At 34.7% G+C, this 19,381-nt stretch overlaps 1 long non-coding RNA gene across 1 annotated transcript in view; it reads left to right on the top strand.

Annotated features, from left to right (window-relative positions):
• Positions 1-6,173: 6,173 nt before the first annotated feature.
• The window catches only part of LOC112643140 (uncharacterized), an 83,369-nt gene continuing 70,161 nt past the window's right edge, over positions 6,174-19,381 (top strand). The window contains exons 1-2 of the long non-coding RNA XR_003125660.3: positions 6,174-6,921; positions 7,196-7,331. This is a non-coding gene — a long non-coding RNA (uncharacterized LOC112643140). The remainder of the gene's footprint in view (positions 6,922-7,195; positions 7,332-19,381) is intronic.

The raw sequence follows: 19,381 nt of genomic DNA, 5'->3' as shown, positions 1-19,381 counted from the left end.
ACCTTGGGTTCCATGCTGGGTGTGGAGCCTACTTTAAAAAAAAAAAAAAAGAATTACTGTCCTGTTGTTCCCACTGAGAGAAATTTTAATAAAATTTCTCGATGCAGTAATGTCAATGAATTTTAGAAAAATAATAGTGTGGAAAAAAATGATTTCATAGGAGATTCATACAGTTTGATGATATTTCCATGTTTCCAGGAAACATGAAGACAACTGAAGCTTTAGCAATGAATTTGTCTAGAGATAAACATAACTGATGGAAATACAAGCATAAAATTGTAAAGAAATAATTCCCAAGTACTGAAAAACAAAATTAGAAGAATTATATGTGCCAAATTTACATCAGATAATGATAGCCATGGTAGGTGAGGGTGGCATGTAAATATAATGTACAGTTTTTAAATTGGGTAGTAGATTTATGGGTGTTCATGATTTTTTGTTTCATTTCTTAGCTATATTCTGATATATGTTCTTTTATATGTATCAAATATTAGATTAAAAATTTTGGCACAAAACAAAATCTAAACATCATTGCCACCACAACAAAAACGTATTGAATCATTCTTACATATTTCTCTCTAAAATTGTACTCTAGTAAATACTTCACGTTTAGAGCTTTTTATATTTCCATTCTGTAGCAATATCTTATCCTAGTGTTATTTTATTTCTTTCCTGGACTGTCCTTCTCCTTTTCAAATTCTACATCTAGACCTGGAAATTTGGCCTTTTAACAGTCTCCTCTGGCATTTATGCCATAAACATAATAATCTCGACCTAGACAATGATGAACTAGAGATTTCTTTTTCTATCTAAAAACATCATGTTTACTTTACATTCAAATTCACAAGTTATTTGTGGTTCATGGAAAAAAATATTATTTTAAATTACTTACTTCCCAGTAAAATTAATGCCTCTATAGTATGTGCCAAGCTTGTCCAGGTACACCTATAGCCCAGTTGGGGAAACTGTACAACTCAGGTCGATTGAGACAACCAGATCTAGCAATAGCATTTTATCAATATTCTAGATTTTAAGATGTATTTACAATCCAGAATGCATCATTCTCTATCAGAAATGTTAGACTGAGGTATTGAGGCTTTTGGCGAGATGGTGGACATTTGTACTAGTGTAATGGCAGAAGAAAACATTTCGAGCAAGCACTTTAATGTCTTACTCCTCAAATGCAAATAATAATTATTAAAAATCAACTTTATTGAGGTATAGTGTGTAGTTTGATTCATTACGACAAAAAGCTTCCACACCTATAACTACTACTGTAGTTGAGATACTGAATAACCCCAAGATCATCCTGCTTTTCCTTTGTAATCAGCCTCCTCTTCCAACCCTGGCCCCAGGCAACCATAGTTCTATCTTCTGCCATTATATACTGCATTTTTATTTTCCAGAACCTTATGTAAATAAAGGTATACAGTATGTAGTCTCATATCAGGCTTCCTCTTTTGAGTATAATATTTTTATATTCATCCATGAGGTTTTATGTATCATTCATGTCCATTATTGCTGAGTAATATTTCTTTGTATGGATGTTCCATAATTCCGTATAGTTTCACCTGTTGATGGACATTTCAGTCATTTCTAGTTTAGGGCTATTAAAGCTTAAGTTCCTTTGAACATGTTTAATGACTACTGATGGCTAATAATACTGATTATCTTTACATGGGATTGTGGGCATTTCACATATCTTCTTCTGTGAAGATTCTTAATTCTTAATCTTCTGTTAATTTTTATAATATTTAGCTATTGTTATTTTTAATAGACTTTATTTTTAAAAACACTTTAGGTTCACAGCAAAGTTGAGAGGAAAGTGCAGAGATTTCCATACACCCCCCCACACACACACACATATACACACATTCACAGCCTTCCCATCATTGAGTTAATTTTTTCAGAGCTAGGTTTTTGTCTTCCTAGTATTGAGTTAGGAGTTCTACGTAAATTTCAGATACCAGTGACTACTCAGACACAGGTTAATACAAAATCTGGATTTTAGTCTTTTATCAGAATATTTTCTTGCAGTTAGAGGTTTTCTATTTTTTTTTTTAATGGGATGTTTGAACATCAAAATTTCAACTTTGATGAAATCCATTTATAATTTTTTTCTTTTATAGTTTCTGACTTTTGTGTAGCCTATCCAAAATTTTGGCCTACTTCAAGGTTAAAAAAATGTTTCTGGTACGTGTTCTTTTAGACATTTTATGTTTATGTATATGACACATTTTGAGTTAATTTCAGTGTGTGGTATAAAGAAAAGATTGATGTTGATTTTTTGCAAGTGGATAGGCAGCACCATTTGTTGAAAAGACTATCCATTCCCATTGGATCATCTTGGTACCTTTGTCATACATCAATTTCCCATATATATGTAGATCTATTTCTGGATTCTACTCTTTTCATTCATTCATACACAAATATCTCATATTTTGATTACTGCAACTTTATAATAAGACTTGAAATCAGGGTGGTGTAAGTCCTCCAACCTTGTTCCTTTATTTTTAAAATTACGTGACTATTCTAGTTTCTTTGCCTCTTTGTCATACATGTTAGATTACTGTGTCAATTTTTCAAAAATCCTATGGAGAATTTGTCTGAGATTGCCTTAGTTTGTAGATTAATTTAGGAAGAATTAATATGCTCACAATGTTGAATCTTCCAATCATAGGAAGCCTTTGAAAAATGAATGATGAATATGGTCTTTGTCAATGAACATAGGAAGTCTTTCCATTTACTTAGGTCTTTTTTTTTTTTACTTCCCTCAGCAATATTTTGAGAGAATTTTCAATGTGTAAGTGTTGCATATAATTTATTAAATTAATCACTATTTGTTTCAAGGTTTGATGCTATTCCACAATTGATTTTTGTTTATTGATCTTACATTCTGTAACCTTGCTAAATTTACTTATTAGTTCTAGAATCTGTTTTGAGTATTCCTTATGATTTTCTATTTACATGGTCATGTCATCAATGAATAAAAACTATTCTTACTTCTTTTTTCATATTATATGCTTTTTTATCTTTCTCTTGCTTGATTGCACTGGCGAGGACTTCCAGTGCAATGTTAAATAAAAGTGATGGAATTGGACATTGTTGCTTTCCTTCTAATAGAGAAAAGGAATTCAGCTTTTCATCATTTAAATATGATGTTAGCTATAAATTTTTTATAAATGCTGTTTATCAGGTTGAGGAACTTCCTTTTAAATAGCCAGTTTCCTTTTATATTTTTTTATTATAAAAGACTTAAATTTTATCAAATTTGTTTCTGTTTATTGACATAATCATACAGTTTCACACTTATCCATTAACATGGTAAATTACACTGTAGATTTTTAAATCTTAAACAAACCTTACATTCCTGGGATAAATTCAAATTATTCAGGATATATTATTGTATCATTCAGGGTGTGATCAGAGGAAAAGAACTATGGTAAATCACAGATTATGAAATTTATTATAAGAATTTAACTTTATGTAATTTTGAGGGACTAGTTAAACATTTTGTGTATAGTTATTACTTCTATCTTTGGTGCTGGGACTGGCCCAAGTGTTGGAGAACCTGAAAGAAGAGATTCAGTGTGAGCTGGAAGAGTCCTGGGTTTGGCAACTGCCCTAGAAATTGCACGTGTTGGCCAAAGATTCAAACAACCTGAAGGAGGAGATCTGGAGGGACTGGAAAAGCTTTGGGCTCAGCTGCTTCTTCTGGAGCTGCATATTCTGGCCTTGGATTCAAAAAAGTTCAGAGGTGATCCCATGGGAGTTGAAGGGGCTGAGAGAACAGCAACTGCCCCAAGCCAACAAAGTGAGCTAGCAGATCACCAGCAGTGCGTGTACCCTGCAGCAGTGCCCAGTAAGCCCATGTCTGCCCTCCATGAGTCACAGCAGAATTGTGGCAGCTCCACTTTGCTTCCAAATCTCATGCAAAATGTTTCTTTGAGCCAATGCTAATTTAAAGTTATGGAAGGCCAAGAATTCTGGAAAAAGTTGTTCCAACTTAGTTAAGTTGAAGCAATGCAATACAAACCAACTACAACTACCTTTTCCATGTTGCTTGATTTGATTGAATACTATCTAGTTATGAATTTTTGCATCTGTACTCATGAGGGATTTGGTCTGTAATTTCCTTTTCTTGTGATATCTCTGTCTGCTTTTGGTTTTGGAATAATACTATCTGACAAAATAATTTAGGAAGAATTCCTCCTCTATTTTTCGAAGAGCTTATTTGTTGATGGCTATGTTGCTGCCCAAATCCTTCTCCTCCATGACATATCCCCATCATTGTGAGTATTGTTTTTTTGTCCCAAACACCTTCTTTCTGATACTACAAGATGCCCCAGGCTCATTCTGTGATATCTCCAACTCTAATCCATCACCACATGGATCGCTGTAGCCTCCTCTTCTTTCTGTTTTATAAAGTTTCACTCCAGTCATGAGAAACCTGACTCCCTCTATTCTCCATTTACTGGCATTCAGTGTCATCATACACATATAGAAGGACCAGAATTGTTAAGATTAATATCTTGTGTACAACTTTATCAACCAGAGTACAGTGCTTACATGCAATTTCTTTTTAGTCTTTCTTTTTTAAGCTTTTATTTATTCATGAGAGATGCAGAGAGAGATGCAGAGAGAGAGGCAGAGACATAGGCAGAGGGAGAAACAAGCTTCCTGTGGGGAGCCCGATGCAGGACTTGATCCCAGGATCCCGGGATCACAACCTGAGCTGAAGACAGACGCTCAACCACTAAGCTACCCAGGCATCCCCTTTTTTAATCTTAAAGACTTTTTTTCTACATTTACTAAGGTCAGCCTTTTTCCTCCCACCCCTTCATTGAGGTTATTTTATACATTTGTAACACAGCTAGATTGTCCTGTCACATTGTGCATTTTATCTTGCTCTTTTCTAAACCTCCTAAGTGATTTTTTAGCAAGTGTATGTGTTATGTTAATATTTCCTCCCTGGGCTAGAAAGTTCAGTGGCTTTTGACAAATGCACAACATCTTGTATCTACAATTGTTACAATATGTCTTAGTGTGGTTTCTTTGTGTTTATCTTGCTTGGGGCCTGTTAAGGTTCTTGAATCATCAAGTTTACAGTTTTTATCACATTTAGAACATTCTAACCATTATTTTCCTACCTAATTTTTCACTTCATCCTTCTTTTCTGGGATTCTAATTACACATATGTTCATCTGTTTTATATGTTTTATAAGTCCCAGAAGTTCTGTTCATTTTTTTTAAACTTCTTTTCTTCTATGCTCCAGTTTGGGTAATTTCTATTGATATGTATAAACATTCATTAATCCTTTTTTCTATAAAATATAATTAACTATTAATCCCACACAAGAAACAGCTCATATAGTATACTTTATGTTTCATTTTTGGAAATTCTATTTGGTTCATTTATATATCCCTTATTTCTCTCCTCATTGCCACAATGTTCTCTTTTAAGTCATTGAGCAGATTCACAGTAGTTGCTTAAAGTTCTTGTCTGTTTGTCCTATCATTTTTGTCATTTTTGAGTCAATTTTCATTGAGCAATTTTTCCTCTGGTTATGGGCAGAATTTTATGGCTTCCTTGTATATAACTTGTAATAACGTCCCTATTGGATGCTGGAGATTTGTGAACTGTATGCGTTAAGTGATAGATTTTATTGTATCTATTAGTGTAAGTTGGGTTCTGTTCTGATTGGAAGTTAAATTAACTGAGGATCAACTAACTATTTCTTGTGGGACCTACCTGGCTCAGTTGGTAGAGCATAGAGCTCTTGATCTCAGGGTTGTAAATTCAAGCCTCACATGGAATGTAGAGATTACTTAACAATAAAATCTTAAAAAAAATAAATTAACTGAAGGTCAGTTTGACTATTACAAAGGCTATGTTTTAGACTTCTTATGGTAGATCAAGAGCAAGATCAGTACACTTCTCCTATGAAGAGCTAGATAGTAAATATTTTAAGCTTTGCATATCTCATCCAATATCTATATATGCTATAACCTCCTTCTCCTCCTCTCTTTTCTTCTTTTTGCAACTTTTTAAACAGTAAAAACTATGCTTTAGCTGGGGGTCCCTGTGAGAAAAGGTTGTGGACTGGATTTGGCCCTTAGACCATTCTTGTCAATCCCTGATATAGAATGTCCTTTATTCTAGGACTAGTTTAACACCGCTAATGAAATGCAACATCTTTGTGGTCTCCAACGAAGGTGTCCCTCAGCCCTGCATGAGCTGCAGGAACAGCTTATTATACAGCTCTTGAGCTGCTGTTTGCCTGGCCTCATGGACTTTCACCTTACGCATGTGTACTTGGTATTCAGCAACAGATTCACGGGACCCCTAGGAATATTTCTGGAGCTTGTTCTCCACGCAGCTGTCTTCCTCCTCCAGTCATCTCAGTCTTCCAAAACTCAGATAAGTAAACTGAGTTTACTGCCATACTCTCTTTGGGACCTCCTCACTGCCTTGCAAGAATATCCAGACAGGAACTTGGGCAGTGGGGTGGCTTACTTTATTCATTTCCTTTCTCTAATGGAGCTCTGCACTCTCCCAAAACTATTGCTTTACACATTCCTCCTATTCCAGGCCCACACACTTTTCTAATTGTTTTCAGTGAGAGGGTATGTTTGGTTCTAGGTAGTCCAACATGTTATGAAATGGAGCTTCTCCCCACCAAGTGTTCTTATGACATGTCTATTGTTCTTAGAAACTAAGTTTAGAAAGAAACCTAATCATGCTCATTGCTGTTTGAACATCTTTCACATTTTTCCTTTCTTTTACCTGCCTTCTGCATTATACAAGAATAGGATGGTACAACCTCCTCCTTAGGTTACTGCAGCAGCTAGATTGTAAAATCTTTGCATACGATGATTATATTTGTGATCTTGAGTATGCCCTTCTATCTCCTCTCTCAGGTAAGTCTAGACTTTTATTTTTACTATGTATTTTTTGCATATATTAGGATACCAAAATACTAAACACCTGAACTTTGAAAAGAAGAAACCAGGTAAGATACAAAAAAGAAAAAAAATAATGAGCAAGTGAGGGACTGTGAAAACAATATTTCTAATAAAAATGAGATGAAGCATTTGTTGAAACAGACACTATGCTAAGCATGTTATGTACCCCATATCATGTAATCCTCACAGCATTCTTATGGAATAACATATTTTAATCTGGACTTTATAGATGTGGAAATTATGACACTATCACATTCAGTCTTCCCTAAACACCATAAGATTGATAGATCTCAACTTTACAACCTCTGATTTCATCAAACAAGGCACCAGGAGTCCAACCATGATTTTGTGGACAGCGTAGCTGGGTGAGTGACAGCATTAGCTAAATCCTACCTCCATGTGTACTATATACATGACCCCAGTAGCTTATCTTTTCGGTCCTCTAGCTTCCCAAGCCAATGATGAGTCATAATGGAAGTGTTCTCCACTTCTATGTCCATGTCGTCAAATTCTTTTTCTCACATAGAAGGGCCGGTTTCAATGACAGGCGTGGCAGCTCTGAGAGGATGTAGGATTATGTAAAACTCTGGCAAAATGTCATGAAAACATTTTGGGAAACCAGCCTAGCTTGCCTAATGACTGATCCTCTTGGGCCTCTTGACCTCCTGGTCTCAATCCTTTTCCAATTGAAAATAAAACAAATTTAGCAAACTCCACCTCACTCCCTGTGGATTATTTATCATGAAATAACTTCCAATTCAGCCTGATTGCCTTTCTTGGAGGGGAGCTGTGTTCTGAAATTAGGAGGCAATGTCAGGACTGAGGTCCTGCACTGTGAATCAAGGAAAAGAAAAGACATTTACATGATGCTTATCTACCCTTCAGCTCACTTAAAGTCACTGCCTTAAATGCACAGCATCTGGGAATATAATAATTCCGTCTACTTTAGCTTTAAAGGTGAATTTTGCAATTTTTGAAAAGGTCCTTAGAATCACATTGCAGAATTAAAGGGTGTATTATAATTATCAATATCAATAGTCATAAAAGTTTATTAAAGGTCATTAAAATGAAAGGGGATGGCTCTAGATCCCATCAATCTGAATTGACTCCCTCCTCTTGTGTTAATTAGAAAACTCAGATAATGGTTCTATGGGGGAGTACAGGGAAAATTTAATTACGAAAGTTTAATGGGCCACTATCTACTTCCTGCCAGATTAAAAACTGATGATTTACACAATTTTAGATACTACCACAGGCTTTTCTAACAAAACATGTTGCAGAGTAATGTAAAAGTTTACTGAAAGCTTTCTATTCATTTTAAAACAATGGCAGCAAAAGCCACATTTGCATGTTCCTTTTCAAAGGCATATAACCTTAGCTATATGGAAGGCATATATTCAGTGTTTACTAACGCTTAAAACCCTAAAATAAGTACCAATCAGAAACTGTAGGGTTTTCCACAAATATTGGTTAAAAATAAAATTGTATCTATTATGCTTTGGGAATTGAAAAAGGGGTACATATTGGGGGGGGGGATAGGTTTTAAGCCACCAAGGAAGGAAAGTATTGTTTTGTCCCATGTTTTTCACTGAGGGTTCTCTTCCTTGAGTCTCAGTGACTAACTTACTGTCCCAGGGCCAGGGCTGCCTGTTACCAACACAAAGCAATAGTATTATGGAAACATGAAATTTAAAGGATTTGGATGGAGAGAAAGGAAATGATTGCACAGGAGAGGAGATGAGAAAAAAAAAGAAAGAGCAACATCCTGTTCTTACTGTTACTTACTTTTTAAATGGTGTAGCATGTGGTCACTGAGGAGATAGTTTTTCAATCTGGGTTGGAATCCAGGATAACCAGAATACTCACATGAAAATATAGCTGCACATGAGTCTCATGATGAATTTAGGATTTTTAGTAAGCCCTCTAGATCTGCATCATTTAGTACAGTAGCTATTAGCCATATGTAGCTTTTGAACACTTGAAATGCTGATAATCCAAATTGAGACTATCAAATTGTCAAGTACACATCAGATTTTGAAGACTTAGTGTTTTAAAAAGGTTGTAAAATAAGTCAATAATTTTGATGTTGAGTACATGTTGACATGATCCATTTATTGGATTAAACAAGATATATTATTAAAATTAATCTAACCTGTTTCTTTTTACTTTTAAAAGATGCCTAGTAGGAAATTTAACATTGAATATATGGCTTGTATGATATTTCAATTGGCCAGTGACTCTCTAGATAATTGAAAATGATACTCAGAGGAAGTAATGGTTTCTAGGATGGAGTTCTATGGCTTGGAATATAATGGTAGAGACCATCAAGGTTTACCTTTAAGAAAGGGGAGAGTGAGGGACCCTGGGTGGCTCAGTGGTTGAGTGCCTGCCTTGGCTCAGGTGGTGATCCTGAAGTCCCAGGATTGAGTCCCACATCGAGCTCCCCACAGGGAGCCTGCTTCTCCCTCTGCTTGTGTCTCTGCCTCTCTCTGTGTGTCTCTCATGAATAAATAAATAAAATCTTTAAAAAAAAGAGAGAGAGAGAGAAAGGGGAGAGTGAGATGAAATTCAGGAATAGAAAAAAAAGGCAGAGAAATATGATATGAAGGGTTAGCCTGGCTTGGAACTAGAGAGGTCTGAACAGTTTTCTGAGAAGATATAGTAGCACACCTTTCACATCTTTAGCTTGTATTAAAGGAGGGGAGAAACAGAAAGACACAGCTTTACCATGTTAAAGGAATGGAAATAAAAGTGAAACAACCAAAATGGAAGGGATTAATATCTTTAATCTCTAAAAAACTATTACAGGATTTCCTGGGTGGCTCAATTGGTTTAGTGTTTCCCTTTGGCTCAGGTCATGATCCCAGATTTTGGGATTAAGCCCCACATCAGGCTCCCTACTCAGTGGAATGTCTGCTTGTCCCTCTCCCTCTGTCCACCCCCCACACTCATGCTCTCTCTCACAAATAAATAAATAAAATCTTTTTGAAAAAGCTGTTACAAATAAATCAAACATTAATTCCAGTTATAAAATGAACAAAAGGATGTAAGCTAGCTAATGACCCACAGAAGCAAAAGTACAACAGCCAGTAAGCATTTTGGAATTTAACTTTATTTGTAATCAAACAAATGCTAAATAAATACAAAAATACCATTATTTGTAATAAAAATCCTAACTAGATGCTTAACAAAAGTTAATGCTTAAATAAACTCTTGTATACTCAATGGACAGAAAGTTATATACTATTTAAAGTTATATTTTCAGGGGCACCTGGGTGGCTCAGTCAGCATTAAGCATCTGCCTTTAGGTCAGGTCAGGATCTCGGTCCTGGGATCGAGTTCTGCTCAGTCTCAACAGGGAATCTGCTTCTCCCTCTCCCTCTGCCCTTCCCCCACTCATGTTCTCCCTCTTGCTCTTTCTCTCTCTAAAGTGAATAAATAAAACTTTTTCAAGTTATATTTTCAAATTATTTTTAACAGAAAAAATGTTGAAAATAAAAAACAGGTTCCTAAATTATATATACTCTGTGATCCAGTTATGTAAATACATATAAATTCTCATTGAAATAAGATGTTATTTATTTATTTATTTATTTATTCATTTATTTATTTATGATTTTGTCTATTCATTGAGACACAGAGAGAGAGGCAGAGACATAGGTAGAGGGAGAAGCAGGGTCCTTCCATGGAGCCAGATGTGGGACCCGATCCCTGGACTCACCCTGAGCCAAAGGCAGACACCCAACCACTGAGTCACCCAGGTGTCCCTAATACCATGGGGAGAGAAACCATGATCTCTCTCAGTTGTGCAATTTACAATGATTTTTATTTATACTTTTCTTTTTAACAAATATCCTACAGTGAATTTCTGTTTATTATACAATTATGATTCTGCTTATTATACAATAATTATTTAAGAAAAATATACAAAAGCTTTTTAATCTAGCTAGTGATTAAAGAAATACAAATTATAGCATCATCAACTTGCCATTTTCCCCTATTAAATTAGCAGTGACTATGCTGTGAATCAATGTGGTGTGCTGGGACAGACCTCTTAGTGGGAATGTGGAGAGTGAGTGTGGCCCAAGAGATATCCATAGAGTATGGTTACTTTCAGGAATTCTTCTGAAGGACAGAACCCAAAATTTGAATTTAGGATTGTTAGCCAAGACTCATCATATGAGTTCACTATATTCAATTAGAGTGCAAGACCGAAAACCACCCAAACTTCCAACAATGGTGGGTTAGTTAAATGGGATTTTGAAAGTGCTTTTAATGGCATGGGAATTTTCATGGCATTCCACTAACAGCAAAAAATTAGAATGCAAAACTATGTATGCTATAGTATCCCCGTATACAAAATACTATGTTTTATATGGAGAAAAGACTGGAAGGAGTCGTGGTAAAATGTTAATAGCAGTTATCTCTGAATTGTAATATTATACTTAATTTAAAAATTTTTATTATGGTTAATTTACGTTTTTTAAATCATTTTCTTTGTTTTCCAAATTTAAAAAAGTCAGGAAAAAATCTTCTAAAATAGCTGTAACCCCAAAGAGTTGCCTTTAGCAGTCAATTCTCCGAGCTGCTCCTCAGAGGTTGTACTTAGGAGTCCAGAAACTGAGGAAGTCCATGAGCTGTTCAAGGAGAAGAAAGACTAGTTCCTGGTAGGAGCTGTAATCGGGAACTGCTGCCAAGAGGGGTAATATTTGCTGCTGGGGAAGGAAGCCCCGGCCAGAGCCAGACTCCAGGAGCAGCTGTTGGAAGACTTTCTTATCTTTTCAGAGAAATGCCTGTGGTGGGAGCAATGCAGGAAGGCTTTCAGCAGAGAGATCACCAATCCCTTCTAGAGTGTATCATGCAGATGAAGAGGGTCAGCCTTCTTTTCTCTACTTGTTATTTTAGGGAAGAGTGAAGAATGTAGATTTTTCATTCTAATCCTCTTTGAGAAGAGAAAAAATATTTTTCTTCTGGCAATCTGGTGATACATGAAGGTCACTCTGGGTGGAGTCTTACAGATCATAGGCAATAGACTAGTACCCAGATTCCCAGACTGAATTGTGTTGCCCGTGGAAAGAGGTTAAACAGAGGAAAAAGTTACATATTTTAAATACTTGTTAATTTTAAACATCCTTTATTTTATGAGTACCAGGTAGTTTAGATGATATAGACCAGTGGTCTTCAAAATGTTTTCATCCTGGACTCCATCAGCAAAAATGTATACCTACAAATTTTTACTCAAAAATTATAAAACACTCTAATATACTAACAGTGTGTTTATCATAAGACATATGTATATGGTGTGTGTGTGCATATAAAACCTACAAAAACAGAGTTTTACAAGGGTTAAGATAAAGATGAAATCAATAATATTTAACTATAATTTTATTTATTGATGCTATAAAAGCACATTATAACATAAACTGTGATTGACTATGCTTCATTAGTTTTAAAATTTGTTGTTCAATACTTTGTAATATAGTATTTGAAGGTGTGGTTTTAAGGTCTTTATTTTAGCACAGAGTTTTAAGGAATGTCATTGCTGGAAAACAGTTACCTTACAAAGAAAGATAGATCCAAATGGAAGAAGTTCATTCTTGGCTCATCTTACTAAATCATGATACTCATTTTTCAATCCCAAACTCCAATTATGCAAAGATATTTATTGTTGGCAGGACTATGGGGAACAGACATGCTCATATATTGCTGGTGGGAGTGTAAATTGGTACAACATTTATGAAGTTAATTTGGCAGTATCTTTCAAAATTGCAAATGCACACACTTTTTGGTCCAGATATTCAACCTCTTAAGAATTTATCTAACAGTTACACTCACACGGTGTTTAAAATGACATACAAAGGAGTTATGCAATGCAGCTTTATTTGCAATAGCAATAGATAGACACAACATAAATATCTATTATTTGGAGACTGATAAATCGATCATGGCATAGCTATAAAAAGAAATACTGGGCAGCCATAAAAAAAAAAACACTAAAAATTCTATGTGCTTATAGGAACTGTCTCCATGACATAGCCAGTGGAAAAAAAAATTAAGGTTCAAAATATACATGGGCTGCCACTACTTCTACTGTAGAAGGGGTGGTGGTGGTGCAGTTATGCCAGCTTAATGCGTACACATAGTAGATCTCTGGAAGGGTCCATAACAAGTTGGTACCTCGAATCAGCTCTAAGACAAATACTAGAGGTGAGAATCATGACTGACAGGATGACTTTTCATACTTGATGTTCTTAAGTGTTTTTGATTTTGTACAATATAAAATGTGCAAGTAAAGTGTTTAATTTTATTTTTTGTTATTAAGTGGACTGATTTTTATAAAAGTAACCACATTGGTAATATCCTGTAGTATGTAAACTATAGCATATTGTAGCTGGTAAGTGGAGATGGTGGGGCTCCGCTGTCAACTCTTCCGTGTTATAGCTCTTCCCCTCTGTGTCAGGCTACTTCAGGTTTTATATGTCACCTAAGGACCAAAGGTGTAGGCAGTGTCAATCCCTATATTAAAGATCAGTAAAGCTTCATTGCCTTTCTAAAATTTATATATAAGTATAAATAAAACTTGTATTATTATTATTTGCCGCATCTGAGGGATTCTCACAAACACTTTGAAGGCAGGGTTTGGAAACTAATTATAGGTCTACCAGTAGTCATAATACATGGCTAATACCAAAGTCATATCTTATCTCTAAGATAGCCAACCTTTAGCATCAACTAAGAGATAATAATTTTAAAATGTGTCCTATAGATTGGTAATAGCCAACTTTTCCCACAACATAAATTCTCTGGACCAAAAAGCTATACACAGCTTCGGTGGGAGGGAAACATACTTCAGAGTCTTTGTACCCTCCTATTTCTTCAGCACAAACACTAACCATGGGCTACATTCAGGTCACTTTGGACTTTACATTGGAATAACTGCTTTTGATTAATCATTTGAACATCAGAAATATTTTCCTTTAAAATAAAGAGACATTTTTCTAAAGGAGGGTGCCCCAAAGCAAAACAAAGAAACAGAAAAACTCAGTCCGTGTGGTTGTTTTTTCCAGTTAGGTTCGGATGTTCCAAACTGAAGAGTCTTACATTATAAATCCAGGGCTAGTTGTCACTTCTCATTTAGGTAGATGTGGACAATTTTCCACAGCAGCTCTCTGGCCTGAAGCCGTCTATCTGGCTTCTAGACACCGCTGTGTCAACAGCATGTCCTTGAACACTTCAGGTGCAGATCGAGTTAGTGGTTCATACCAGAGACAAGATTCTAGAAACTGAGATACAAGCAAGAGGAGCCATGCGATGACAGTAGCTATTAGAGCATCTTGGCAGAGTCTTACTTTATAAGAAGGTCAATGAGTCCAAGGACCCAGATGGAGTTATAGTCTGAGCACTTAGTAGAAAAGCAAGGAGATTTTCTGAAGCACTTGAACATCTTCTAGGAAGAGGAAAGAATACAAATAATAGCAAGGGAATAAAAAGTAAAGAAAAATTGTAAGGTATGCATTACAAGACAGATGCTCTACTTTCCATCTTTTTATCTGCAGACTTTAAACTGAAAACCAGACCATTTGATCAATGCTTAGTCATCTTCCAAGAGGCATCTAGAATATAGCCTCCTGACTGTAGCTTTTCTCAAACTTACCAATCTTCACTCCAGTTCCTAGGAATACAGAATTAATGGTTCCCTTTCTGCTTCAATTACACCTTGGGGGCAAAGTCTACTCTTACTCCTCCCTCTTATGTTCTGAGAACTTGTGTTCTAGAACCTGTGTTCTTTGTCCACATGTCTGGCTCACCTAACTGAATGAGCTTCCCAGACAATGACTGAGATTTAACTACATTTGATTGTTTACTACCTAGTGTTGTTCCTCTTTTGAGTTTTTCATAAAAGTTGATTTTAGATTGAATGAATAAATACAATTCCATTTTTCTGATGTATACATACAAATTTTCCTCTAAAATACTTTTTTACATTACTTTGATTTCTCTCTCATTTAAGCAATATTTTCATGTTAGTCTATAGCCAGCATTTTGTAATGATTGCTGCTGTAAACATTCCTTTATGCATCCATAAAACTGTGGATATATTTTTGGACTATAGTTAAGAAAATGGATGACATGTAATCTTCAACAACAAGAAAAGAAGGGATTCTGCTTTTAGAGCAAATTTCTCTAGTCTATTGAATAATTTTTATCAAGAAAATTTTCCCCAAGAGGCACATACTGAAATATTTACAGATGAAATAATGTCTGAGATTTGCTTCAGAAGAACAAAAGGGTAGGGCAGGGGTGTAAGTGAATCATGAGTTGATAATCATTGTAGAGTAATGGGTACATAGGAGTTCATTATATTATTATTTTCATTTTTGTATGTTTGAAATTTTCCACAATAAAAACTAAAAGAAAAAAAAAAACAAAAAAAGAAGAAAAATTTCCCATAGCTCTAGAATTTGTAATAAGCAAAAGTTATGGTAACCAAGGGCAACCAGGAGAAAAATTAAGTTGGCAGATAATTTTCTTTATAGTTTCCCAATTTCCCTTTACCTGATGTTATCAACTCTCTTCAGACTGTATCCTTCTGATTCCTTTTGTTTTTATAAATGCCTATCTTGTCTTCTACATCCATAAAATTTTTGCATTTGTTTTTGTTCTTTTTGGTCTGCAAATCATTTGAAAAAAATATGTCTAGATATGATCTCATCAAGGGTTTAAAGTTAAGCTTATTTTCATTTGAATAGAAAAATCTTTACAGGAATGCCTAAGGGAATGATTTTTGAATATCTCTATTGAATGAATGAGATAGTGTTGTGTTGTTCAAAAAAAAGACTGGGAATCAGGAGACCTGGGTTTCTGTCTATCACTGATCTACCCTTTATTTCATAGATTCTAAAAGATACATTTGGTCAAATTTTAATATCTGTGAAATCAGGATGCCTCTGAGACTCTGTGCCATATATAGTTTAGTTGATAGTGTTTCTTCTTTATCAGAGATGCATAAGATAATGATGTGTCTTACAATGCATGGCATTTTAGGGCCGCTTGAACATGGTAAATATGATCCATGGCCATTCATACATGCACACATTCATTCATTCTGCTATTTAATAAATGCTTATTCAGAACATACTATGATCCACTGTATTTGGCCTTGGGAACTCAGAAATATTCCTGTGTTAAGGTTTCTAGTCACTTAAAGAGTGAATTTGTGTATTTGTTTTCTCACCAGTGAAATGTAAAAGTTGAAATAGATGAATTCTAACCTTGGGGTTAACATTCTTTGCTACATGAAATTACATGAAAATTCCTTGAATTACATGAAAGTTTTTGCAGCTTCTTTTTCTGAGGAGTTTGTGGTGGTGGTGGTGGTGGTGGTGGTAGTTACTGGTCACTATACTGGATAGTAGGGAAGGGCACTAACACCATGTATTATATAACTGTAATAGTGGCTTTGCATACATTTATTAATTTAATTTGTATACTTCTATTGGATAAGTATTATCTTCATTTTTCAGGTTAGGATATAGATGCTATGAAATATGAACTTATTCAAATTTGCACAGCTAGTGAATTTTAGGGTTACGGTTTCAATCTAGGTCTATATCACTTCAAAATTCACTCACTTTGACCAAATTCAGCCAATCAAGAGGCTGCCATGACCTATTCCTGGTTTACAAGTTTTAGTTGAGTCCCTTTCAAGGCTATGTTCAATATGAAGTATCCTTTCTAGGTCATTTTAATAATGTCATAAGACTTGATCCTGTTTCCACATATAAAACTGTATAATGTTTTACAATTTTAATGTTTAAAATACATTTTAAGACAACTATGAAAGTCTCAGGTTCATATAATGGTGAAGTAGCTTTAACAATAATAATCCCATCACTGAAAGTTAACACACAACAGTTCTAAATAATCAATAAAACAAAGAAGAAGTCACAAGAGAAATTAAAAAAATATCTTACTGAGCAAAAATAAAACCACAACATATCAAACTTTAGGTAACATCTTAAGAAATGCTTAGCAGAAATTTATTACTTTAAAAAGCTTATATTAGATCTTGGAAAAGTTACAAAATGAGTTATCTAAGCTGCCACCTGAAGAAGCTAAGAAAAGTTCAATTTAAGCCCAAAGTAAGTAGAAGAAATAAAATAATAAAGATAAGAATGAAGATCAATAAAATTGAAGACAAGGAGAAAATCAACAGTAAGAAGTTGTTTTTTTAAAAAGATTAATAAACCTCTAGCCAGAGTTTTTAAGGAAACAGAAAAGATAGAGAATATGAATTACCATTACTGGGAATGAAAGAAGGGATACCACTTTCTTTCTTTCTTTTTTTTTTCTTTTTTGTATATTCTTTTTAAATATGTTGCATATGTATGTAATATATATGGTATAATATATTAACATATATGATATGTTATACAATTGTATACATGTACTATACATATTTACATATATAATATATATGTTACAAACTCAACAATATATTGTTATCATTATTTTCCCATATAATTTCTCTCTTTTATATACTAGGAGAATAAAGGCGATTGCAAGGATACGTGTATAAGTTAAGTGAAGAAAAAAGTAAATATGTAATTATCCTGTTCTGTGTCATTACGTACATAATTATCCTTATCAGCATTCTTTATTGTTGTTTGTTTTTCATGTGGATTTGAATTACTGCTTAATGTCACTTCTTTTCAGCCTGAAGAACTTCCTTCAATATTTCTTTTATGGCACCCATCCTATCAATGGATTCTTTCAGTTTTTATTTTCTGGGAATGTCTTTATTTTACCCTTTGAAAGGTAGTTTTGCTAGACATAGTATTCTAGGTTGACAGGTTATTCGTTCCTTTCAACACTTTTAGTATGTTTTCTCACTCTCTTTTGGCTTTCTGGTGAGAAGTCAGCTGTTAATCTTAGTGCAGTTTCTTTGTATATGATAAGTCACTTTTCCCTTGCTGCTTTTAAGATTGTCTCTTTGTCTTTGTCTTTCAACATGTTGGCTACGAGGTAGCCACATATGGATTGTTTTTTTGTTTTGTTTTTGTTCTTTAGTTTATCTTACTTAGAGCTTGATTAGTTTCTTGAACATATAGATTAGTTTTTTCATCAAATTTGGGAAGTTCTCAACCATTTTTTAGATGTTAAGTGCCATTTTTGTCTCTCTTCTGGTACTTTCATTATGTACATGTTTCTACAGTTAATGATATACCACAATTCCTATTGAGTATTCATTTCTCTCTACTCTTTTTTGTTTCTGTTTCAGGTTATATAATCCATCACTATTGATCTATAAGTTTCTTGATCCTTTTTTTTATACCAACTCTAATCTACTGTTGAGGCCCCCCCCCCCCCCCAGTGATTTTTTTATGTAGGTTATGGTATTTTTTAGCTCCATAGTCCACTTGATTTTCAGTAAACTTTATTTTTGAACAGTTTAAGATTTACAGAAAAATTTCAGACAGCATGAGTTTCCTCTATTAGTAACATATAACATTTGTAAGGTACATTTGTTACAATCATTAAACCAATGTTGTTATGAATCATACTTTCCTGTTTCTTTGCATTTTCTTTTTTTTTTTTTTTTTTTTTTTTTTGGTTGAAACTGAACATTTTATGTAATATATTGTAGCAATTCTAGATACTGATTTTATCCTCTGGGAGCTGATTATTCTTTGTTTGACTCGGTTTTTTTTTTTTTTTTTTGACTCGGTTTTTTTTTGTTTTGTTTTGTTTTGTTTTTTTTGATGATTGGACTACTGTCATTACGTCTATTTTCCCTACAGTGTCCAGTTCTTATAATGTCCTTATTCAGATTTTTTCCCTTTGTTTTATTTTTTAGTATTGTAGGGATCACCTCAGGTCAGCATAAGTCATTATTAGTCAAAGTTTATTCTTATGTCTCCTTAACCAGTAATATTTTTGCCTTTGACCATTGGATGTCTAGCAGACTGCTTTCACAATTCAGGAAGTTCATGACTGTGCTCTGCATTCATCCAGAAACTAATAGCTCTGAGGTGCTGTCTCTAGTCACTCCTGAGAGAGTATAGCCTTGGGCATGCATACAATCTTCCAGGCTGCCAGGGATGGGTGTGATTTATTTTTAAGCCTAACTTTCTAATGTTCCTGGGTTGGAGTAACTTATTGTTCAGCCAGTGGTTGGTCAGAGATTATACAGAAGTCTCTTAAGCCTGTAAGGCTTCTGCCCTTTGCTAATGAGTTTGTATGTGGCTTGGGGAATGCTTTCAGGCCTGTCCCATGTCCTTCTCTCATTGGTCCTATATGAATGCAGCCTAGAACATGCACGTAGGCTTCCAGAGCACAGAGTTGACTGTGATCCCAGGAGGGCTATATTTTTGCTATTTCTCTTCTAAATTTCTAGCTGCACTGTGATTTGCTT

The sequence above is a fragment of the Canis lupus genome, chromosome 38 (assembly GCF_003254725.2).
Source record: "Canis lupus dingo isolate Sandy chromosome 38, ASM325472v2, whole genome shotgun sequence".
In the NCBI taxonomy this organism is placed as follows: Eukaryota; Metazoa; Chordata; class Mammalia; order Carnivora; family Canidae; genus Canis; species Canis lupus.
This window is presented reverse-complemented; position numbering and strand designations above follow the sequence as displayed.